Raw genomic sequence first — 24,731 nt, forward strand, 5'->3', positions numbered from 1 at the left:
TGAGGAAGAGAGAGTTGGGATGAGTAGATAGAAGTTGGTCCATATTATCAGACAGCGAGATGTAGATGGAGTCATCACTGTTTGGTGGACGGTACAACACACATATGAACAAGAGGTGGGAGCGAAGGGGAAGCCGTAGCCAGAGGTATTCCTGGGGGTGAGGTGGAGAGAGTGCAGTGCAGGGCGAGTGAGGAAGAGAGTTTTTGATAAAGATAGCACCCCCACCTCCAGGACGAGGCTCAGGTCTATCATACCGGAGGAGGGAGTAGCCCGGGAGAGATACTAAGGAATCAGAGACATCATAAAGGAGGAAAGTTTCTGTTAAGCAGATCACGTCTGGTTTGACAGAAGCAACCTGTATGGAGAGATCAGTTAAGTTTGAACGAAGGCCCCGGATGTTTGAGGTCCATACCGTTAATGAAGAGGAAGGGGGAGCATCAGATACAGAACAGGGGGTAGGAGGGGTAGGGTAAGATGTGGAAGAGGTGGAAGAGGTAGGGAGAGCTGTTGAAGGTGTGTCAGAGATTGCAGAATAGCTCGGAGAAAGGGAAGGATGGGGCGGACAAAAGGTTTGATGGTGATTGGGTGAGGCACAATGAGGTGTTATTTGAGGAGGGGGAAGAGCGAGGCAGAAGGTTGGGGGAGATGGAGGTGAGAGTTGGAAGGGGGAAGAAGCGGGGAGGACGCTTTGAGGAGTGGGAGTGAGAGGGGGGAAATTGAGAAGCAATGAGGGTGGGGAGATTTGAAGGGGAGGGGCAAGGGGGGAGTTTGGGAGGGAAGTGACAAGGGGAGGGATTTGAAAGGGATGGGATATGGGGGAGATTTGGAGGGGAGGGGTGAGGGAGGAGTCTAGGAGGGGAGGGGCGAGGAGGCATCTTGGCGGGGAGGGGTGAGGGGGTAGTTTAGGAGGGAGGGGGCAAGGGGGGAGATTTGAAAGGGATGGGTGATGGGGAAGATTTGGAGGGGAGGGGTGATGGGGAAGATTTGGAGGGGAGGGGTTATGGGGAAGATTTGGAGGGGAGGGGTGAGATTGGATTTTAGAAAGTGTACGATTTATGGGAAACGAACATTTATTGCAAAATGAGTTTCTTGTGACCTTCGAGTTAAAAATACGTTTAAGGACGCTGGATGGAGGATGGAGTGCAGGAGAGTTTAGGGAATGTAGAAAAAGGGCACTATAGGAGATGGATATTTTTTTGGGGATGAATTGATTTGGTGAGCAAGTCGAAAGCAGCCTTTTAAAGAAGAAGAAAAAGGTGTTATAATATATTACGGAATACATAACTTGAGGGGAAAGTGTAAACATTGAAGGTTAATAACAGTGAAAACTATCTGGGGAAATGGGGGAGAAACACGGGTCGAAGAACGAACGAACGAATAAGAATGAATAAACGAATGAGAACAGAGAAGGAAATGTTTTTTGTTTTTTTTTTTGAGTTGAGATTTACACAAGGAAGTAGGCTATGAGTGAAAAGACTGCGAATACAGAGAACGAAAGTTATTGGATCACAAACGACGGACCGCTGCGAGAAAAAAACAAAGCCTCAAGGTTGTACAGTGTACACTGTACAAGACCTCAAGACACGACACAAATTAACACGATTTTCAATACAGGCATGAAGGATTTGCACCGAAAAATCTTCGTCGGGACACAATATACGTACAACACCATAAATAAATACAGTTTTAACGAAAATACAAATGGGAACAAACACTTAACTTCGATTTCATATCGTTCGTGACGCGGCAAAGGCCTTGCTCGCGACGCGGCAAACAGACGATCAATTTATGAAAGATAAACACCGAGAAACAACCAAAGTTGCACACAATAACTTCACACACCGAAAGATAAATACAGTTTCGACAAAATACAATTGTGAACAGACTTAACTTCGAAAAACGTGGAGACCGTGTGGAGCTTCGAAAATCCCTGCCCAGATGAGGCATATTAACAAACGAATGAAACAGATTTGGTCAAATTCTGACTTTTTTTCACTTGATCGCATTCGACACAAAGTTTTGAGCTACTAAAGAAGAAGATGTCCTTCGAGGACGTGATCACTATCACAAGATCTCCCGCGGTCATTTCAACCTCAAATGAAATTCCAATTGCAGATTTGTCAATAGAAGAGGCATATTAACAAACGAATGAAACAGATTTGGTCAAATTCTGACTTTTTAAAACTTGATCGCATTCAACACAAATTTTTGAGCAACTGAAGAAGAAGATGTCCTTCCAGGACTTGATCACTATCACACGATCTCCCGCGGTCATTTCAACCTCAAATGAAATTCCAATTGCAGATTTGTCAATAGAAGAAGCATATTAATAACCGAATGAAACAGATTTGGTCAAATTCTGACTTTTTTAAACTTTATCGCATTTCACACAAAGTGAGAAACTAAAGAAGAAGAAGAATCCTTTGGCTTCTTAGATAAAATAAATAATTCTGTCTCTGCAATTTCTGGCTAATTTTCTTTTTAAAATAGCTTTTTCTGCAATCAATGCATGGATTGACATGTGTGGATGTGTATGTGGGTGTGGGGGGGGGGAGGGATGTGTGTGTGTGTGTGTGGGGGGGGGGGCTGGTGTGTGTGTGTGTGGGGGGGGGGCTGGTGTGTGTGTGTGGTGGGGGGGGGGCGGTGGATGTGTGTTTATGTGTGTGTATGTGGGTGGGGGATAGAGGGAATGTGTGTGTGTGTGTGGGGGGGGGGGGGTGGATATGTGTGTATGTTGGGGGGTGGGGGGGTGTTGGGGTGTGTGTGTGGAGGAGGGGGGGTTGGATGTGTGTGTGGGTGGAGGGGTTGTGTGTGTGTGTGTTTGTGTGTGTGTTGGGGGTGGGGGTGTGTGTTTCTGTGTGTGTGTGTATATGTGGATATGCGTGTGTGTGGGTGTGGGGATGTGCGTGTGTGTGTGGGGGGGGGGGTGGATATGTGTGTATGTTGGGGGGTGGGGGGGTGTTGGGGTGTGTGTGTGGAGGAGGGGGGGGGTTGGATTTGTGTGTGGAGGAGGGGGGGTTGTCTGTGTGTCTCTGTGTGTGTGTGTGTGTATGTGTGTGTGTGTGTGTGTGTGTGTGTGTGTGTGTGTGTGTGTGTCTCTGTGTGTGTGTGTTTGTGAATGAAAGAGAGGGATAGAATTCTGAGGAACAGAAATGAAAAAACGAGGTGTGTGTGTGTGTGTGTGTGTGTGTGTGTGTGTGTGTGTGTGTGTGTGTTAGGGGTGGGGTGTGTGTGTGGGGGTGGAGAGATGTGTCTGTATAGGCGGGGGGGTGGGGGTTGGCGTTGGTGTGTGTGTGTTTGGAGGGGTGTGCGTTTGGGGGGAGGGGTGTGGGTTGGGGTAGGGGGGATGTGTGTGTGTGTGTGTGTCTGGGTTGCATCCAAGGGGTTTGTGTCAAAGCATGTCCAATGAAAGTGGGGTTGTATGAAAAGTGGGGTTGTATGAAAAGTGGGTGCGAGTAAACCGGTCATCACTGCCAGCAGTTTTTAAGTGGCAGTTCTAGTTATTATTATTCTTCCACCGTATTTTGCACCTCTGAAAACTTCATAATTAATGTTCTCAGCAACCCTTGGTCAGATTGACAGGAAATTTCATCAAATGATCGTCTCTGCTGGTATAATTTTTTAATGCTAATTATGACGTCATAGGTCACGTGGTATGGGCGCCATCTTGTAAAACACATTCAACTTTGCCCCGCTGTATCTCCGAAACGGCTCAATGGAAAAATTTGATGAATGGCTCATTCCAAAGAACTCTGCAATGGGAACAAAAGACATGTGTATCGAGTATATTAAAAATGCTAACGTTAAGAGGTTAGAATTCGTCAAACAAAATTTTTTGTCAAGATGATTGGATGTACGGTCTCGAAGCTATAAGTCTTTATTGTTGAAAGAAGAAGAAACGCACCGTTTTGTCCTTCCAGAATGTGATCACTATCACACGATCTCCCGCAGTCATTTCAACCCTAAATGAAATTCCAATTGAAGATTTGTCAATAGGTGAGGAATATTAACAAACGAATGAAACAGATTTGGTCAAATTGGTGTGTGTGTGTGTGTGTGTGTGTGTGTGTGTGTGTGTGTGTGTGTGTGTGTGTGTGTGTGTGTGTGTGTGTGTGTGTGTGTAGGGGTGTGCATGTGGGGGAGGGGTGTGTGTGGGGGGGATGTGTGTGTGTGTGTGTGTCGGGGTTGTATCCAAGGGGGTTGTGTCACAGCATGTCCAATGAAAGTGGTGTTGTATCAAAAGTGGGGTTGTATCAAAAGTGGGGTTGTATCAAAAGTGGGGTTGTATCAAAAGTGGGGTTGTATCAAAAGTGGGGTTGTCTCAAAAGTGGGGTTGTATCAAAAGTGGGGTTGTCTCAAAAGTGGGTGCGAGTAAATCGGTCATCACTGCCAGCAGTTTTAAAGTGGCAGTTCTCGTTTATTTTATTTTTACCGACTTAAATGAGCTTTGCTGCGAAAATGCAGGAGTTTACAGTAATAAGCAGTGCAGTGGAACCTCTTTCACTTTGCTCTAATTGGGTTCGAAACTTACAGTTCAATGTCTTGTGTGTTTCGGAACGCATACCCATTTATGTCCACCTGCACACACAAGAAGGCCAGCCACTTGATCCAGAACGAGTGGTCGATTTTTGGTAGAGTGTGGTAAACCAGCATTTTATCTTTGAAATTTAAAAATACTCTTAACGAGAGGATTTTTGTCTTTACAAGAGAGATGGGGTGTGTCTGTATGTGCCATCCTCCATCGACTGTTCAACAGGTCTGTAGCGCATGGCACATTCATCGTCGTTTTAAACTTTTATACGTTTTTCTTTCATTTCTGCCCGAATTTTAATCGGCTGCTTTGTGAAATAAAAGCATAAATCTTTCTCGTTTTTTGCTTCCTTCGTACGTCATGTTTCCTTTTGAGGTGAATTGGATTTCTCTGTTACTCTGGATTGGGTTAGGTTTATTGTGTTGTGCCAACCTGGAACCTAGCCTGGTGTGGGCTTAGCGGTTAGGGTGCCCGCTTGGGATCCTTGGGTTCGAATCCCGGTTGATCGCTGAATTAACACCAGGTGGTTGACTCAGCCTGTCATCCTTCCGAGGTCGGCAAATCGAGTACCAGCTCACTGGTAATTCCCTGCGTGTCGTAAGAGGCGACTAACAGGGTTGGCCGCAGGAAGGGCATCAGGCCATAAAACATTGCTTCAAAAAGGGGCACGGTGCCCGAAAAAGACCAACCCCTGCTCTGCGAAGAAAAATGTTCTCTGAAGGCGGTTCTTTCAACCTGGAACCTAAACGGGCACTGGACACGCACCTCAATTACCTGGAATGAGCGAAGCGAAAAGTGGGGGTAAGCAAGTGGTACACTTTGTCTCTCTGTCTGTCTTTCTGTCCACAAACGTCAGTTTATGATGGAGGAACAACTTTATCTCAATTGAATGTTATATTTTGAACACTAGTCGGAACATTGATAGGAAGACAAGTTTGCTGTTTTACCGTACTTCTATACTACAAAAAGAGTTCCAGACCCCTTTATACCTTTTGACACCATGAAGGCTCTGTAGTCGAATTTCTTTATTCTACCACTAAAACTTCAAGAAACTCGTTTTAACAAAATCAATGTTTTATTGACTTTTGAGAGTTTTTGCTGTATAAATAAACGTACTAATTCCAGATCTTAATGACGTCGTTCTGCCGGTCGTAGCTGGAGCTCCTTCTCGTTGTTGACCAGTCTCTCCAGTTGCTTGACCAGTTTAACTGGTCTTCAGTTTTTCACTCCTCTCCAGTCGCTCTCCCAGTTTCACTCTATTTCCAGTTGCTCTCTCTCCATTATAAAGCAAAAACTCCTTTGATTTTACGAGCATGCAGGGGTCAACCCAGGGGTGAATACCCCTGGGACATGAGAGCTTGCAAGCGTCTCTGCTTCTCATCCAAAAGCCTTACTTGGCTCTTTTGGGTTAACTGTCTATATTGGGAACTAAAAAACTACATACTCCCTCCAAGAGGTCACTTTCTTATGACCTGCCTGAGGGGGAATTTGCCCAGGCCTGGGGTTGTCGGAGATGACAAAAACTATTCCAGAGATAGCACATTTCTGTTCTGGCTCCATAAATGGAACAAAGGCTATTTTGACAGACACAGATGCTGTCTTTAATTATATTGGCTCTAGTCCCAAGACTCTTACTCAGTTAACAGTTCAACATATTCCATTTTACACAAGATCACATTAAGATATATTTTAGCAATATTGTCAATAAGAATATTTATTCCACAGTCCCTGATTTTTTCTTTTTGTTTATATTAACCATTAATCTAAACATTACCACATTAAATATTCAAACCACCAATTTGGTAATTCAATTTCCTAAGGCATACACCGTCATTCTGGAAGAATTGTGATCACAAAACATTTCCTTGTTCATTGTCTCTTTTCATGCTGATAATTCAATTCAACTCATTTGCATAAAGATCACAAAACATTTCACCTTTACCAAAACACAATAATTTCAGTTCATCATTAAAATAATAAAGCGTCTGCAACATTTGGCAAAACGTTTGCCCTCAATCAAATATTGACTTTCTTTGTTTGAAAAAAAGGGGCTGATCACTTGTGTTTGAAATTCAAGCATGAAACATTTTTCTTCTGATGTCTTCATAGCACCTACACTATTTGCGTAGGATTTTCTGCTGTTGTGATAGCTGGGCAGAGTCATAAACTGACCCTGCTTTCCACGCATCATCCTTGCCACTCTTGCTGTGAGCCATAGTAGATTTGAACAAGGCCTCCATCCAGTTGTAGTCGACTTGCCTCCCCACTCATCGTGAGTATGGAGCAAGTGTTGATGTGATGTTGATTGGCCAGCAAGATGTGGAGCAGGGACGCCAGATGCATCCACAATGATGTTGGGACCATGGTGTTCAAGTCGTCCATGGTCCATACCAGGAGCAACCAGCAGAATCGTGCACAGCTGTTGTGAAGGAAAAGGCGCAGCCGTTCGCTTGCAGCTCCATGCTGGCTCCCCGGAAGTTGCTGAAGTAATGACACACGTCACCGCATCCCGTAGAAGTTGCAGGTAAAATGTCATCGTCCTGCAATTGCTGATGTGATGAATGTTCGAGGTATTCGAACAAAAGTAAGTGATCGCCCTTTTTCATATGTTGCAGTGTGATCCAGACAAATGGTCACATAATTTTCCCTTGGTGAAGGTAAACATCCATCTTACAAAGGAGTATGTCTTCATCATTCTTTGAGAAGGAGGGTGTATGCCAAGATTAACTTCATTTCTTCACAAATTTTCCTTTCTCAAACTTCTTCCCACATGTCGTTATCACTCCATTTGGGATGTGAACTTGTCTTTCCTTTACTCAGCCACATTTATATCTGCTCTCCACACAGATTGAATCAGATGGGGTACATCATAACATGAAATCACTATATATATATTTTTTTAACTCATCATGTATATCTTATAACAACTTCACACGAATAATATTCAAATCAGGTATGTGTTTTATACTACTAAACTAAGAATAGCATCCACAATTGCTTTCAGGTTAATATAATTCACAAATTAAACTCATGCAGGTATTGTAACACAACTCAAAGAAAATAAATGCATTAATAATGAGTATATATGATTGAAATCACAAACAGGAATATCTAATTCCCAACAAGTCTTGCAAACAAGCAAACTATGCATAATGTATTATTATCATAGTCCTCCCCACTTTTTGTTTTTCTTTAACAGTGTAACTTGTGGTGATATGAGTTCATCGATCTTGTAAAACGGACACAATTCACAACATTGTGTTATGCCCTTATTTTAACTCTCCTGTATTCATTTGCAACATCACTTGATTCAATCTTTGAATCTCAGTATTCATGTCGCCATAGAAGTCTTCCTCTTGTGGTTCCACATTTATTTCCTCATTTGTTGCGTCTTTTATTTCCTCTTTTGTGGCTGCTTGCACTATCATAGTGTTGTTTGTTATCTTATTCAAACCCACCGTCACGAAGGTTTTCAAGCAAGCCACCATTAAAACTATTGCCAATATAACTACTAATCCAATGAACAAGTATTGGAGTATCTCAGCTGCTACTCCTCCCAATGTGTTTTCCAGCCATGCAAAGGCACCCCCTTTCACATAATCGTGATATTTTGCTCCCTCTCATCTTATTGTATTGGCTATGTTATAAACGTCTCCCGAATTATCAGGTATGTATGTACAACAATCTGTACCAATCACTGCGCATGTACCTCCTTTTTCTGCTAACAGCATATCTAATGCCATACGATTTTGTAATGCCATGGTTCTTGTCGCTACCAGCTCACTTGTAAGTTGTGTCAATCCACTAGCTGTTTTATTTGCCAATGTTTCTATAGCCAATGCCATTTGCCGTAGTTCATTTCCTGCCTTCCAGGTTCCATAAAATGGAAATACTACCATTCCAACCCATTCTCCCAAACTAACAGTTCTTTTCTGCCTAGAATGCAGGATACGCATTGGTGACGTTGTTAACAAGCGCATGTGTGGAAGTACAAAACCAAGAAAACATGATCCTGACCATGTCAGTGGGAGATACGCATACGCCTTGTGTCCACATATAAAATATGTATTATTATAGGTCCATGTAGTATCTGTTGTCCAAGTTCCTTCCCAAAACAAAGATATCATCTTTAAGCTAGTGTCCCTTACTGGGACAAGCAATCTCATATAGTCCAACTCGTAACTATAATGGTGGCAGGTGGAGTTTCCCATAAACTTATCATTCTCTTTGGTTCGATGTCGGCTGAAACATAGGAGCCCTTTTATTTGTTGTTGAATAGTTACGGAGGGGGGCATAACTTCATTGTCATATTTAGGCCTATAAATAAATAAATAAAACACCTTTAGAGGCCATTTTTCCCTGCAAAGCGGGGGTTGGCCTTTTTCGGGAACCATGGTTGTTGTTGTTTTTTGGTCCCCTTTTTGAAGCAATGTGTTACGGCCGGATGCCCTTCCTGACGCCAACCCTTTTTGTCGCCTTTTACGACAAGCAGGGAATTACCAGTGAACTGGTACTCAATTAGCCGACCTCGGAAGGATGACAGGCTGAGTCAACCCCCCTGGTGTTAATTCAGCGATCGACCGGGATTCCAAACCCAGGATCCTAGGATCCTAAGCTGGCACCCTAGCCGCTAGCCCAAAACCAGGGTAGGCCTATAACTGTCTGCAAATTCCTCACATTGATATCCCCCTTTTTCCCAACCAACATCCCCTAGCATCATCGCCATTGGTAAATGAGGTTTTGTTGCTACCAACCTCTTTGGGAAGCGACTACATAATTCCTCCCAACCAAAAGGAACTGCCTCCAATGGTACTCCGTTCTCACTAGAATGTGGCATTTGTGTGCATATCTAACAATTACTTTCATTTGCTATATCAGCCCTTGTGTGGGCTAAATGTAAAAAAGTATTAATCCCGTGTAATCCATCGGGTTTTAAAGGTGTGTCCCTATCTTCCATCAAACTTCTCCTTTGTTTATGTCATACCGCATAATCATATATCTGCATGTCGGCCACCAATGTTGCTTGTTGTTCTCTCATTACCCCGAAGTAATGCATGCAACACAGAGTCCCCACTACTAGAGAACTCATTCCTAGGATGAATATCACCATTTTCAAGGAGTATCCGAAGTAGAAGTCTCTGTTTTCCCCTGATTTGTCGGCTTGTCTTGATAAGGTCTTTCCCTTTGTCCCACCTGTATCCATCTGTAAAACATGTGAGCTACCCCTTGTATATGTTCATACCTATAACATAATTATATGTCAATGACATTCAACATTATATACCAAACTAACAAACTTCCTAAAAGGTAAATAAAGAAACATCCCTTAATATGTAACATAAATCTGATTATTTGTCTTATCCTGATCCCCCTATCTCCCGGGGTCCTTTTTTTTTTTTTTTTTTTTTTTTTTTTTTTTGTATACTGAATCGAGGCTCGTGAAAGAGCTAACATTTATTTCACAAACAAAACAACCAGACAAACAAAATATACAAAAAGAGGGAGCGGAAGACAAGATGGGGAGACAAGGGGAAGCACACAACCACAACATTTGAGAGCAGGGAGAAGTGTGGGAGGGAGAGGGCTTGGGGGGAGGAGGCATGGGAAGGGGGGGGGGGGGGAGAGGTATAAAACACAAGGGGACCGAAATTAGTGGGGGTAGAAAAGATCAAGGTTTTGGATGGGGGAGGATAAGAGATGGTGGTGAACAGCTGTTTTAAAGACCTGGAGGGTGGAGTGGGATTGAAGAGAGTGAGGGAGTTTGTTCCAGAGGCGGGAGAAAAGAGGAATGAAGGAGCGAAGGTGAGGAGAGAGTCTTGATTTTGGCAGTTAGACCATAAGAGGGTTGCAGGCAGATCTTGTGCGACCTGTAGGAATATTTGGGGGACAGAGCCCAGAGAGAGCTGGGGGGGCAAGGCCAGAGAGGAGTCAGTAGAAGACGGAAAGACCACCAACCTGCCTGAGGTGAGTGAGTGAAAGGCCCTTGGAGTTAGCTTCATCGCGGGAGATTCCAATGATTCTGAACGCTTTCATTTCAACAGCGTGAAGACGAGCTAGGTGTGAGGCAGGAGCACCAGACCAGAGGGGAGATCAGTATTCCATAGAGCTGCGGATGAAAGCCTTGTATGTGGTGAGGAGCTCAGGTGTGCCAAGGAAGGACTTCGCACGACGGACGATGCCCAGTCGGCGACTGGCTTTGGAGGCCAGATTTGAAATGTGGTTTTCCCAGGAAAGATCATGGCAAATAGTGAGACCCAAAAGCTTGAGTGACAGAACTTCTTTGAGAGGATTATTCAGAAAGTGGATGGGAGGGTTGTCCAGTCGGTCTTTTTGGAGAGACATCGTAAGAGTGTGAGATTTATCAGGATGGAAAGACATGTTCCATTTGTTTGCCCAGTCTGTGATTTTGTCCAGGTCTGCAGAGAGTGAGGAGGCTGCAGACTGCTGATCTGAGGGATGAGGAATGGAGCGACAGAGAGTAGAGTCGTCAGCAAAGGGATGGAGAGGATTTTCAAGAGAGTCAGAGAGATCATTGATGAAGACCAGAAAAAGCACAGGGCCCAGAACAATACCTTGGGGAACTCCAGCCTGAACAGGAAGAGGAGATGAGAGAAACCCATTCAGGGCCACACGTTGACTACGACCAGAGAGGAAGTCCGCCAGCCATGCGTGGAAATTTCCATGGATACCAAAGGAGGAGAGTTTGGTGAGCAGAGCAGGGTGCCAGACCGCATCAAAGGCATGTGAAATGTCAAGGGAGACAGCTCTAATTTCCTGTTTGGTGTTGAGGACCTCCATCCATTGTTGAGAAAGCAGAAGCAGCATGTCCAGAGTAGAGTGACCAGGTCTGAAACCAAATTGATGATCAGAGATCAAGCCATTGGAGAAGAGGAAAGATTTCATATCTGAAGCAATGATGGATACCATGACTTTGCTGATAATTGGGAGAAGGCTGATTGGTCTGTCATTGCTAGGATCTGTTTTTGCACCTTTTTTGTGCAAAGCGGTGATGTTGGCTGATTTCCAAGCAGATGACAGATGACCTTGAGCAAAAGAGAGGGTGAAGAGAACAGAGAGAGGGAGTGAAAGAGCGGAAGAACATGATTTTAGGACACGTGGGCTGATGCCGTCAGGACCAGTTGCAGAATCAGAGTCGAGGGTTGACAGAAACTCTTCCACCTTGTCAGGAGGAAAGGACACAGAGTCCAGGAGCAGCTGGGTACGACTGGGTACGGTGGGTACAGAGAGGGATGGGTTTGGGACACAAGATTTAGAGGCAAACACAGAGTTGAGGCATTCAGCTTTTTCACGTGCGGAGTCAGCCGTTAAGCCGTTTGAGGTGAGGGAGGGGATGGAGGGGGAACAAACACCAGAAACAGATTTGACCAGACGCCACCAGGATTTGCAAGAGGGGGACAGATAGAGTTCGGTCTTGAGAACGGTGAGATATTGTTTCTTGGCTCTCCTGAGGGTGGACACACACTTGTTTCGGGCTTTGTGAAAGGAAATGAGATTTCCTTCCGTTGGATTTGCTTTCCAGGAGACTAAAGCAAGTTGTTTCAGGGCAACAGCCTCACCACAAGATTCCGTGTACCATGGACGGGAGGAAGGGTATGACAACTGAAGACGAGATGGGATAAATCTGTGCATGAGAGAGAGCAATTTACTTTGGAAGAATTCCCAGGATGAGTTGATGTCAGAGGCGGTAGAGATGGGAGACCAGTCCAGATGATTGATGGCTGCTTGAAGACCGTGCCAGTTGGCCTGAGTGAAATGCCAGACTCGTCGACGCTGAGGAGGGGTGGAGTTCTGGAGAGTTTGGGGAATGTAGAAAAGAGGAACTGTTGGAGATGGTATTTTTATTTTTTTTTGGAATGAATAGATTTGGTGAGCAAGACGAAAGCATCCTTTTGTAGGAGAAGAAGAAAAAGGTGTTATAATATATTAGAAAATAGTTGTTCAGGGGAGAGATTATACATTTCTAACCACATGATCACGAACAACGTGAATGAAGAACGAACGAACAAATAAGAACAACAAATAAACGAATAAGATCTGAGAAGGAAATTTTTTTTATTTTTTTTTTTGAGTAGAGATATTAAACAAGGAGGTGTGGGGTGAACGACTGGGACGAAACAGAGAACGAAAATAATTGCAGCGCATTCGACGAACCGCTGAGAGAAAAACAAAACCACAAGGTCGGAGACGGTACAGTAGCCTAAGCCTACGATTACTAGGCCTCAGAATACTCGATACGCATTAACCGACGATTGTGTATACATGTACGAAAAATTAGCACCAAAAATTTTCCTAAAGATACGCTATAGGTACACACACCGAAATATAGATACAGTCTCGACAAAAACACAATTGTGAAAGATCACTTAGCTTCGAAAGCGTGAGCGCATGGAACAGCTTCGAAAAAACGTGACCTCTTTTCGAAGCTGAATAGAAGAAGATATTTTCGAATAGAAGCGTTTCTATTCTTATCAACTTCCTATGATCTGTGAATTCATTCCAAAATACCGCAACCAAAGGTTTTAACCAAAGCTCTACCAGACAATTCCCAATTTGAACTCCAAATACTAGTAAAACAATCAATTCAAAGAATTAACTTCAAAGGGTCAGCAAATTCATTTTTTAAACAGATCTAATTTTATTTCTATTGCTATAAGGAAGAACAATAGCTCTTATAAGTCTTTGTAATCCCTCACTTAATTTACCCAGCATTGAAGAATTTATTTACTATCCCTTCCCCTTCTGTTTACCAGTAACTTTGTTTAAACTCCATAACTTAATGTGATAAATCCCATGTGTACAGCTACCACTTATTGAAACCCCTACTTTTGTAGAAAATATCCAAATAAGTGGTTTTACGCCCCCTAACTGTTGCTCATCCATTTCATGCACCCAGTGAATACTACTAACACCTGTATGCCAGTATAGGTGTGGCAGATTAACAAAATATGTTGCAGGTACACGTAACATCGCGTTCTGAGTGTAAAAAAACGTAACAGCGCGTTCATGTCTGCCCCTTGGTTTTAAGATTCACAATGCATTCCGTTTTAAAACTCACAATAGTTCAATTCAGCAAAATTTTCTTTACTATCTGCCCATATCATCTATGCCTAAGACACATCCATACATACAGCACAATTTATATGCTGATAAAAGTCAAGTTTATATATGTCAAAAATCCATGAGCAGAGTACTCTGGGAAGTCAGTGTAAGACCTCTTCCAAATTTGGCTAATTTTGTACTCCCTCATTTTTTAAATGAAGCTCATATCCATAAATAGCTTTTATTCTCATATAAATTCTATCAAAAATGGAATCCCAAGATTACTCACAATTTTACTATTAATTAATGGCTGCTCATAACTCAGTACATCAAATCTTTATATTCCATCTCCCTTGACAAAAGAGATAATGTTCATAATCAAATTATATTTCTATTTTATTTTACGAATTCTCTGGACATTCGATCCCATCCACATGAAACTATCTATTTCCAGACAAGCACATTGTCGGTTTCAACAATCTTGTAAGATTGACACACAAAAAACAAAAACACAAACATTGACACACAAACATACACAAACCCAAGCATTATGTATATTTGTTTGCGTTGGAACCATTATTAACAGATCAAGATGGGTGTCAATTTTATTTCAATTTCGTAAAATTTATCCTTTAATTTGAGAAACACTAATACACAAAGACAAAAAGTTTATTTTTAGAAAACCCCTATAATGTCACACTGAAATTACCCTTTCGATTCCCACAATAATTTATCCAAATTTGACAATACATCCATTTACATGTCAGTTGTCCACTGACCTATCAATCATGCAAAACAATAGTCAAAAATTCCTACCTGATGATCATGTGACGCTTGTCACTTGGTTTCCAAAAAATTTGCAAAGCAATGCTACACATTAAAAAAAAAAAAAAAAATTGTTTTGCCCAAAATGCTCCCTAAAACCACATTTATAATTGGCAAATATGAGGCTTCCAGAATGAACTCTAATTCTGGATCTTTTAGTTAATGTTCCAAAAATATCCAGTTTTGGCATCTGATCAATTAATTATTAATTTGCTAACAAGCAAAAAGTAAAAGTCATTCCTGCTCCGAAAACTTTTCAGACTTTTCAGACACAAGAAGCGTCAACAGTTATTCATATTGGTCTAATGATTTTAATCTGTTGAATCTGTTGAGGCCATTCATCATTTGGGATCTGCAGCAATGAAGGCCTAATCGTTATCTGAGGTACCGGTAAGCCATTGTACCCTTGATCTTGGTTTGTCCCATGAACTAGTCTTCCTATTTGAATATGGACACCGTCGTTTCCAGTGTCCCATATTTCCACACTTGTAACATTGGTTTCTGTCATTGCCTGATCTGCTCACCTGCTCACTTGTATTGGGCTGCATCTCTGGATCCCTGGGTTGCCACTGCGATCTTCGGTTATCTCCTGAACCATAAAAAAATTATCTGTACTGTTCTTTTTGGGGAGACAAATGGGAATCAGATGGGACAACTCACTTTTATTCCTATTTTCGAGGGCAGTTGTGCATTTATCTCCTCCAATGTATCCTGTATTCTTTTTATTTTAAGTTCTCGGTCCATTATCCGTTCTTGCTGTTCCCATTTCCTGGATTCAACATCCCAATAATAGAATGCTAGCCAGTCTACCTTGAACTTCTGTCTCTTCCTGGCTTTCAATTCTTCTCTGAGTGTTTCCAATATGTTCCTGTCAAAGGTGCCATCCTGTGGGAATTCCCTTTTTCGTCCTTTTGTCCACTCATGCCAGGATTCCACATCTTTAAGTGATCCTGCACCATATTTCTGATACATGGAGTTGATACAAGCACCTCTTTGACTCGAGTCTAATTGACCTTGTTTATCCTTGCAGAGGCCACTTCCCATTTTGCCTGTATGTGAGTAACACTCTGTACTCACTTAATGTACCAAATAACTACTAGGACTACACATCGGACTACACCTGTACCCACTATCAACTGTGTGTACTGCAAAAATCTCTGAAGTTTGTTCCACCTTATACAGAGTAGCGTTGAATGTGTTGTTTTCTAGCTTATTCCTATAAGCTCCACTCTGTGGTCTCCCAGGAAGTATCTCTCTACCTTTTCAATCGATGACTTCAGGTGATTTCCAGAGAGTCTCACTGTCCTGTGGCTTTTCCACACCCCAATCTCACTGATCGGTGTTGCAGATGAGTCTGGATCAGTAAGTCGTTCTGTTGAGGGGGAATCAAACAGAAAATAACCACATATAATATAGCTATATAACTATAGACTCACCACCTTGCTCGTTTTCCAAGGTTGTCTTCACATTGATGTTTCACAAATATCTCAAAGCTTCTTTCTTGAGACCGCACTTTTTTATCCATCAATCAACTTATTTGATTAAATCAATTCAATTATTCAATTGCAATCAATTTATCAATATTCATCAATAAATCACATTAATCAATCAGATAACTATATACCTAAGCCTTTTCTCAATGTTGCCAAAACAGTTCCATCCACTGACGGAGACATATGATCATCGGTCGTCACCTTTGACCCATATCTGCCGTCAATTGACAAATCACCGTTCTGCCTCTGGATCATATCTGACATATTTTTCAATCCTGTCTGATCACAAATTCAAGTTTAACAACCACTGAAGGCAACTCAACCCTTCATTTGTGAGACAATCAGCCAAATTGATCAGACAGATATGAACCAGTTCATTGGGGAATAGAGAGAGAAAAAACAACATGTCTCACTTTGAATGATACCCAAAGTTCTTGACAATTAAAATGTTATAAAACTCCTGAAATGTTCTACCAATGAATGACACACCGAAAACCTAATGATCACATGCCTGACGATCATAACAATCGTCATGGTTGTAAAACCATTATAATAATCAGTCATACCATAATGATCCATTTCAGAAGGCAAACATTTCCTGTATCATCACATCCACGTGGTATAATCAGCAATGAAACAGCATCATCAACAAAATTTGAGAATGAACATCAACAATGATCAACAATGATGACAATCATGATGACAATGATCAATCTCATCAATGAGAGAAAACAATAATAACTATGGAAGGTGAAAACAGGTAAAAGACAGGTAAAAGAGCGAGGGAAAAGAGGAGGAAAGAGGGGAGGAAAAAGGGTGGGGCAAGAGAGTAGGAGGAGTGGCAGGATGCAACGAAGGAGGAGAAAGCAAACAAGGGAAGAGTGAGGCTGGGGGGAGGATGGGGCAGGGCTCCCTTAGGGATGTGAATACTATGCGAAATACGACACTCATTGTATTATCCTAAAGATAACTGTGTATTATTGGTCGCACTCATAACTTGGTTTTATATCTTGTTTTCCTTACAAGGCTTTCAGAGATTGTGTTAATCCTGTCCCCTGCCTTGAACTTCTGTGCGAACCATTACACTCATCGAGTGACATTTAAGCACTTCAACTGTGTCGTATCATCGCACTCATTTCTTTAGCACTATGGGGCCATGGTTTGGGGGGGGGGGGGGGGGGGAGAAAGAGAGGTGAGGATAAAGGGTACATACCCACACACACAAAAAACACAAAGAGACCACATAATAAGGTGATATGCTAAATCAACATGGGATATGGGATCAACAATCCTATAGGATCCCGAGAAACAGAAAACAAAAACACAGCGCAACGTGCCGCATACAATCAGTTATATGACATGACTTGGTGGGGGTGGATGATGGTAGGATGGGGTTAGGGTTAAGGTTGGGGTGGAGGGGGCAGGAAATGGAAGGGGGGGGGGGGGAGAGGACACTTTAAAGGGTCAACAAATTCATGTACAAAAATTCATTCATGTATAAACAGATCTAAGTTTTTGTTTCATCATAACAGGTAGAATTTTTGTTTTGTCCTCTATTAATTGCCTTGCCAAATGTCATAGTATGTTATTTCAATAAATTCCCTTATGACCTCCCCAATACTCATCTGTAACTCACGTATGTAATTACAATTGTCTCCCAAATTTGTTTGGCCTAAATAGCCACAAAATTGGCTGCCAACATGCAGTACCTTTTATCTACCAAACAAGTACCCCTCCATATAAGATCTCTACCAAAGAAGGGGTAGGGGAAACGAAGAAGAGGGTAGTTTAAAATGTGGAAGGTAACACCTCACCACACATCACGGGTGGGTGTTAAAAAGTAAAAGGACTGAAAATTATGAAAAAAAGAAGAAAAAAATTTATTTTATTGAAAATTTTGAAAAGACAGGTGAAAATATGAAATTATCAAATGTACATCCCATGATTCTAATTTTTAGAGATTCCGTATCCCAGTGGCATGGGATTGCCTCATTAATTTGTATCCTGATTGTACGATTTTTAGCTGTCATCCAAGATGGCCGCCGTCATTAAAAAAAAATCCTAAAAAGTAGAATATCATAATCAGGGTGCAAATATACAGGTAAAAAGTAGGTTTGGAAAAAAAAAAAGGAAGGGGAAAGGGACGCAGAAGGGAAGAAAAGGGGGGGGGGCAGGGAGGGAGTTGGATAATGTTTGGATGGGGTGAGGGTGAGGAGTTGGGAAGGAGGGGGGCAGGAAATGAAAGGAGGGAGGGGGAGGGCGGGGGAAGGTTGGGGGGGTGGGGCGGAAGAGGATGAATGATGTGGATGTGGATGGGGATGAGAAAGAGGTTACATTGAAAGAGAAAAAAAAATTGCTTCTGATCCCATATGTAATATGTGGACAACGGGACCTGGAGGCATTCCCACACATCAAGTGGTTGCTATGGGGACCTGCCTGCATGCATGCCAACGTCCAAGCTGGGAAAGCGTGCATACAGCATTGGTCCGTGCATTTGCCTGGCGCGCGTTACCACGTTTCGGATTAACTCTTATGAAGGTGCTAAACCATATTCGTGCCACAATGGGAATTTATGTTTTAAAATCGAACCAGCCGATTTCCCCTTAGCACTGCACAGACACTGTATAAAAATCGCTTTTTACAAAAAATCGCTAGTTATCAAGAAATCCCTCGGATAATCGTTAAAAAATCGCTTTGTTTCCCCCCCCCCCCCCCCCCCATGTCAATGATCATCAATCAATGATGTCCATCCGTCAATCTGCTTGTTTTTATGGTACCAACCAATCGGGATCTCAACCATTATTTTAAACAGGAAATCAACACACTTATGAGTTGTTAACCACCAAACTGAGCAGATATAGGACGCAAACCATTAAACTGAGATCACTTATAAAATATATACAAAATTCACGTGAAATGAACAGAAATACACAAAAGCATACGAAATACACAAAATCCATTTTTCAGTTTTTGCATGACTGGACGAATGCAGCACCCTTTCTCTAACGCCCCAGGGTGTAGAATGTACCAAAAAAAACAAACGAGAAAAAAAAGGAATTTTTTTTTTTTGAAAAATTTGGAAAAAAAATCGTCATGATTTCTGAAATGTTCCAGGGTTTTTACACACCTTAAAGACCCCGAGGAGGACCAGCGGTCCTCCCACAAAGAGGTATGCGTCGTGGTTTCCCCACCTTCCACATAATACATACACAGAATAAAACAAAACAGTTGCACAAAACTGGACAATTTTTGCAGATTAACATCGTACTGCACAGACGACAAAAGATGGGATGCTGACCTTGCACACCTGGGCAGTCGATCCTCGTACTTGGCCACCAATTTGTAGTCGAATTTCTTTATTCTACCACTAAAACTTCAAGAAACTCGTTTTAACAAAATCAATGTTTTATTGACTTTTGAGAGTTTTTGCTGTATAAATAAACGTACTAATTCTAGATCTTAATGACGTCGTTCTGCCGGTCGTAGCTGGAGCTCCTCGTTGACCAGTCTCTCCAGTTGCTTGATCAGTTCAACTGGTCTTCAGTTTTTCACTCCTGTCCAGTCGCTCTCCCAGTTTCACTCTATTTCCAGTTGCTCTCTCTCCGTTATAAAGCAAAAACTCCTTTGATCTTACGAGCATGCAGGGGTCAACCCAGGGGAGAATACCCCTGGGACATGAGAGCTTGCAAGCGTCTCTTATCTGCTTCTCATCCAAAAGCCTTATTTGGCTCTTTTGGGTTAACTGTTTATATTGGGAACTAAAAAACACTACATACTCCCTCCAAGAGGTCACTTTGTTATGACCTGCCTGAGGGGGAATTTGCCCAGGCCTGGGGTTGTCAGAGATGACAAAAACTATTCCAGAGATAGCACATTTCTGTTCTGGCTCCATAAATGGAACAAAGGCTATTTTGACAGACACAGATGCTGTCTTTAATGATATTGGCTCTAGTCCCAAGACTCTTACTCAGTTAACAGTTCAACATATTCCATTTTACACAAGATCACATTAAGATATATTTTAGCAATATTGTCAATAAGAATATTTATTCCACAACCCCTTAATACCTTAAGACCATTTAGAGCCTTAAGACCCTTTAGACCCCCACGACACCTAAGAGCCTTTATCACACTAAGACTTTAAACGCTGTATAACCACAAGACCCTTTACCCCAGTGGTTCCCAAACTTTTTGTCAACGACCCTAAATTTGAAATCTTATTCGCATGGAGACCCAAATTATACCGGTACTTACAATAAAAATTGTCGGAGAAAACGCTTTTGAAGCAAAACCCTGGTTTTTTAGGGGGTTTTCATGTTCGGATTGTGGCACTGGGGTTTGGAACCCCTGCTCTTTGACCCCTACTACCTCCTCGACCCTTTATAACCTCAAGACCCTTTTGACCCCGAAGGCCCTCTAGACCCCCAATAACCTTTTGACCCTTTTTAAGCATAATACCCTTTAAGGCCCTAATGGACCCTGTAGATCCTCTAGAACACTTAAACCCCTGAGACCTTCTGTCCAAGGACCTTCTGCAGTAACAATTGAGGGTCACTTGCCATAATCAAAAGCCCCCCCCCCCACCCCATTGTTAAAACGCTTCAGTACCAAGCCTAATCGGTGAAAAATATAATTAGTTAATTAGTTTTCTGTCCTTTTTTTCAGGTTCTGCTCATCTTGGTTAGTGGGAAAGGTCCCTCGTGGCATCGGGAAAATGGTATCCGTCACAACAATTGCACTCCATTATATTCAAATGGAATATTTTTGTTTTTTAAAATTTATTTATTTTATTTTTTTCCTTTTGGGCTGGAGCACCTTGCTCATCAACTTGATATAAAAGTCGTCACTTGATTGGTTCCAGAAATGCATAGTCAACTTGTTTGGTGCGGAGATGGGTTCAACTCTTCAACCGCTCTCGCCATAGGTCAGTTTCCGCTCTTGGTTTCTTCAACAGTTATTTAATTTAATGGCCAATATTCTGCTGGATTTTTCTAACTTGGTTCCTCCTGTACGAGTGTTTGGACGCAAGACTCGGTTTGCCATCTCCGCTCACCCATACGCTATAGCTGATCCAAAGTGCAGAACAAAAGGCTATGCAGATAGTTTTATCCCTCGTGCTGTCTCGCTCTGAAATTCACTACCTTTAATGTGCTTCCTATTATCCGACGATTTACTTGGCTTCAAGAGGAATATCGATTCCTACTTCCTACATCTTTGAGGTTTAATCAGGTTTTACCTCACTTCTGCTATTTTCTGTCTTTAATGTTTTCTTATTTCTTTTCTTTTTTTTTTTGCTTTATCCTTGTCTTTTTATAACCTTTCCTTAGCCCCTTACCTAGAGTGGCTTTATGCCTTGTTTGGGGCGATTTACATTAATAAAAATTGCAAAAATTAAGTTCCCCCCCCCCCCCCCTCAAATTACGGATTTTTCAAAAAATTAGCAAATTTTCCAAATTCCCAAATTGCCGGTCCCATTGCAACTATTATTTATTTGAATTTCGCAAGTTTCATGGTGTGTGTATGTATGTACGTGTATATATATATATATATATCTTGTCTGGCATTGGAATTCCAGACGAGGTATTGTTATCGTGCACCGATATGCATGGCTGGCGGACTTCCTCTCTAGTCGTAGTCAACGTGTGGCCCTGAATGGGTTTCTCTCATCTCCTCTTCCTGTTCAGGCTGGAGTTCCCCAAGGCAGTGTTCTGGGCCCTGTGCTTTTTCTGGTCTTCATCAATGATCTCTCTGACTCTCTTGAAAATCCTCTCTATCTCTTTGCTGACGACTCTACTCTCTGTCGCTCCATTCTTCATCCCTCAGATCGGCAGTCTGCAGCCTCCTAACTCTCTGCAGACCTTGACAAAATCACAGACTGGGCAAACAAGTGGACCATGTCTTTCAATCCTGACAAATCTCACACTCTTACGATGTCTCTCCGAAAAGACCGACTGGACAACCCTCCCATCCACTTTCTGAATAATCCTCTCCAAGAAGTTCTGTCACTCAAGCTTTTGGGTCTCACTATCTGCCATGATCTTTCCTGGAAAAAACACATTTCAAATCTGGCCTCCAAAGCCAGTCGCAGACTGGGCATCCTCCGTCGTGCGAAGTCCTTCCTTGGCACACCTGAGCTCCTCACCACATACAAGGCTTTCATCTGCAGCTCAATGGAATACTGCTCTCCCCTCTGGGCTGGTGCTCCTGCCTCACACCTAGCTCGCCTTCGCGCTGTTGAAACCAAAGCATTCAGAATCATTGGAATCTCCCACGACGAAGCTAACTCCAAGGGCCTCTCGCTCACTCACCGCAGGCAGGTTGGTGGTCTTTCCGTCTTCTACCGACTCCTCTCTGGCCTTGCCCCCCCAGCTCTCTCTGGGCTCTGTCCCGCAAATATTCCTACAGGTCGCACAAGATCTGCCTGCAACCCTCTTTTGGTTAAACTGCCAAAATCAAGACTCTCTGCTCACCTTCACTCCTTCATTCCTCTTTTCTCCCGCCTCTGGAACAAACTCCCTCACTCTCTTCAATCCCACTCCACCCTCCAAGTCTTTAAAACAGCTGTTCACCACCATCTCTTATCTTCCCCCATCCAAAACCTTTATCTTTTCTACCCCCGCTAATTTCACCCCAAATCCACTTTTTGAAATACCAACTTCTGTCCTGGAAGTCCTTGGTGTCCTTGTGCTTTATACTTCTCCCTCCCCCCCACCCCCTTCCCATGCCTCCTCCCCCCGGGCCCTCTCCCTTCCACACATCTCCCTGCTCTCGGATGTTGTGTTTGTGTGCTTCCTCTTTTCTCCCCATCTTGTCTTCCGCTCCCTCTTTTTGTACACCGCTCCTTTCCTATGCCATCTCCAGGCATTGCAAATCGTCATTGCTGGGCACCGAAGGGGGCTCGGCAGTGACACGCGCTGAAAGAGAGTACTCAGTTTTCACTCTGGTTGTTGTACACCACTCCTTTCCTATGCCATCTCCAGGCATTGCAAATCGTCATTGCTGGGCACCGAAGGGGGCTCGGCAGTGACGCACGCTGAAAGAGAGTACTCAGTTTTCACTCTGGTTGTTTGTTTTCTTGCTTTCTTTCTTGTTGTACACCGCTCCTTTCCTATGCCATCTCCAGGCATTGCAAATCGTCATTGCCGGGCACCAAAGGGGGCTCAGCAGTGACGCACGCTGAAAGAAAGTACTCAGTTTTCACTCTGGTTTCTTGTGTTCTTGTTTTCTTGTTTTCTTGTTTTCTTTCTTGGTTGTCCGGGTGATATCTCAGCCATCCTTTGAGCTAGGAAGCTGAAATTTCGGCACAATAGTGAGCAAGTCCTTTGTCAAAAACGGTATTTTTTTTTTTGATTTAGAGTTATTTAATTATTAGCGATTAATTAAGTACTTATTTAATTAATTAAATTTCCTTTCTCTTCTGACCATTAACTCAGGCACCTTTTGAGTTAGGAAGCTGATATTTGGACATGCCAATGACCAGGTGATTTGGCTGCAAAGGATATTTTTGATTTATTAATGAATCGATTAATCGATTAATTATTTAATTATTCGATTAATGACCAAAAATTTTTTTTTTTAAGTTACAGATTCTGATGAAATAGTTGTAGTTTATGTGTTCTCTGACCAAATTGATTAATAATTTAATGTTTTTATGATTATTATTTATTTATTTTAATTATTAATCATTTATTTATTTTCTTTCTCATTTGGCCAATATCTCAGGCACCTTTTGAGCTGGGAAACGAATATTTGGACATGACAGTGACCAGGTGATGTGGCTATAAAGGATATTTTTGATTTATTGATTAATCATTTCATCTATTAATTATTTATTGATTAATCGATTAATTATTTATTGAGTAATCAATTAATTATTTAATTTTTTATAAATGACTTATTTAATTAAATTTCTAAAAGATACATCTTCGGATGAAGCACTAGTGGTTTAGTTATGCGATTAGCCAATTGATTATGAAAATATTTTGTGATAAGCTTTTATTGATTTTAATTATACAATTAATCAATCAATTAGTGTACACCTCTCCCTCCCAATGCAGCCTCAATGAGCTGCACTGCAGTATTGCTGGGCGCCCGAGGCGCCCCGGCAATGCCGCGCTGCAGCATATTTAATTATTGGGCATGGGGCGGTGCACTTTGAATGTATTTGTACTTGTTGTACACCGCTCCCTTCCTCTGCCATCTCCAGGCATTGCAAATCGTCATTGCCGGGCACCAAAGGGGGCTCGGCAGTGACGCACGCTGAAAGAGAGTACTCAGTTTTCACTCTGGTTTCTTGTTGTACACCGCTCCTTTCCTATGCCATCTCCAGGCATTGCAAATCGTCATTGCCGGGCACCAAAGGGGGCTCGGCAGTGACGCACACTGAAAGAGAGTACTCAGTTTTCACTCTGGTTTCTTGTTTTCTTGTTGTACACCGCTCCTTTCCTATGCCATCTCCAGGCATTGCAAATCGTCATTGCCGGGCACCAAAGGGGGCTCGGCAGTGACGCATGCTGAAAGAGAGTACTCAGTTTTCACTCTGGTTTCTTGTTTGTTTTCTTATTTGTTTTCTTGTTTGTTTTCTTTCTTGTTTTCTTTCTTGTTTTCTTTCTTGGTTGTCTGGACGATATCTCAGCCATCCTTTGAGCGAGGAAGCTGAAATTTCGGCACAATAGTGAGCAAGTCTTTTGTCAAAAACGGTATTTTTTTTTTTAATTAATCAATAAATTGAGGAGTTATTTAATTATTAGCGATTAATTAAGTACTTATTTAATTAATCAAATTTCCTTTCTCTTCTGACCATTAACTCAGGCACCTTTTGA

At 42.2% G+C, this 24,731-nt stretch overlaps 1 protein-coding gene across 1 annotated transcript in view; it reads left to right on the plus strand.

Moving 5' to 3' along the window:
* Nucleotides 1–3,356: 3,356 nt before the first annotated feature.
* The window catches only part of LOC137433711 (uncharacterized), a 28,966-nt gene continuing 7,591 nt past the window's right edge, over nt 3,357–24,731 (plus strand). The window contains exon 1 of the mRNA XM_078768689.1: nt 3,357–5,332. The gene's annotated coding sequence lies outside the window, so the exon portion shown is untranslated. The remainder of the gene's footprint in view (nt 5,333–24,731) is intronic.

The sequence above is a fragment of the Myxine glutinosa genome, unplaced genomic scaffold (assembly GCF_964187855.1).
Source record: "Myxine glutinosa unplaced genomic scaffold, kmMyxGlut1.1 SCAFFOLD_153, whole genome shotgun sequence".
In the NCBI taxonomy this organism is placed as follows: Eukaryota; Metazoa; Chordata; class Myxini; order Myxiniformes; family Myxinidae; genus Myxine; species Myxine glutinosa.